At 37.2% G+C, this 1,451-nt stretch overlaps 1 long non-coding RNA gene across 1 annotated transcript in view; it reads right to left on the bottom strand.

Annotated features, from left to right (window-relative positions):
• Positions 1-80: 80 nt before the first annotated feature.
• The window catches only part of LOC106012221, an 80,177-nt gene continuing 78,806 nt past the window's right edge, over positions 81-1,451 (bottom strand). The window contains exon 3 of the long non-coding RNA XR_001184970.2: positions 81-296. This is a non-coding gene — a long non-coding RNA (uncharacterized LOC106012221). The remainder of the gene's footprint in view (positions 297-1,451) is intronic.

A 1,451-nucleotide genomic window follows, 5' to 3' on the forward strand; every position in this document is an offset into this window, starting at 1 on the left:
AGAGAGAGACACACACACACAGAGGGAAAGAGTGATAGAGAGAGAGCGAGGGAGAGAGAAAGAGAGAGGGAGACAGAGAGAGAGAGAGAGAGAGAGAGAGAGAGAGAGAGACAGAGACAGAGACAGAGAGAGAGAGAGAGAGGGGTGGGGATGGAGACGATCACCTAGAGATATGTATCCATCAAATGTCTAGAGAAGGACTGAAACTATAAATTCTGTATATTTAATATGTAAGGAAAGACAGAAACTTACCTGATTGCACTTCAACAAACTTTAGAGATATCCCACTTTCACACCTGGGAGAAAAGAGAGAAAATCACACAATTTAGATATGTTGCAAATGCACATATTTTAATACAATCATACAAGAAGATTGACAAGTGCACATATAAGTAAAAAAGAAACATGCACTACTATTCAACAAATTTTATGGTGGTTAAGTTTGACTTAAAATGAAAATAAGAATACAACAAGAAAGCTCGTGAAATCTGAAAATTACAAAAAAGTCACCTACACAAATGAACAATACGACAAAATTATTTTTAGAAATCTAAGACTCTTTTACCTTTTTAAACACCTACATACCCCCCCCCCCCCTCTTCCAATAAAATGTATTTCTGACTGATACAAATAACACAATGAAATAAAAGACAAAAGAAGAACTTATGATATATGCAACCATACAAATAACAAAAGATTTTAAAAAGAAAGAAGAGCAAACACAGAGGACCAAGAAGAGGAAAGATAATGCACACAATTTGTGTTAAAAAATAACAGTAAAACAAACAAACAAACAAATAAACAAACAAACGAACAAACAAACACACACACAAACAGACAGACAAACACACAAACAAACAAAACAAAACCTTACCGAGTTCACTTTCTAACGCACACAATCTTTCCTTGAGTATCCTTTTGTTTTTGAAAATATTTTTTTTTCTCTCTATTACTTTCAAGCACAATGTAAATTTTTAGCAGACCAACACTAAAGCACTTTCCTTCAACAAATACCAAAAAAAAAAAAAAAAGAAGAAAAACCCCGAACAAACAAACAAAACAAACCCACTAACAATAGTAAACTATGCTCGACGCGAACAGGGTATAGTCTTCTGCACGTTGTTTTAGATTACCGTTTCTTTTTCGTATAATTTGCTTTTCAGAAACTCCTGCTAAATTTTTCCCTCTATAACGTTTGGTCTCTTACACTTTCTGCGTCTTTCTGAACACCAACTTGTCAACTTTGGAAAAGAACACACAATCACGGACTCGCCTACTGGCAGCACATTCCTCAGGCGCTCACTTTTAATTCGAAACCCCTAGCACGCGCATCGGAGAGTGCACGTGCATTAGCGCGAAGCAGTGAAGGACAGGTCTATATAGTGTTATGTGCTAGTCTTGCCTTTTGCCCTCACGCGTCGTCGAGGAAGAGGGGGGTAGGAGGGGGCGGG

The sequence above is a fragment of the Aplysia californica genome, unplaced genomic scaffold (assembly GCF_000002075.1).
Source record: "Aplysia californica isolate F4 #8 unplaced genomic scaffold, AplCal3.0 scaffold00295, whole genome shotgun sequence".
Lineage (NCBI taxonomy): Eukaryota > Metazoa > Mollusca > Gastropoda > Aplysiida > Aplysiidae > Aplysia > Aplysia californica.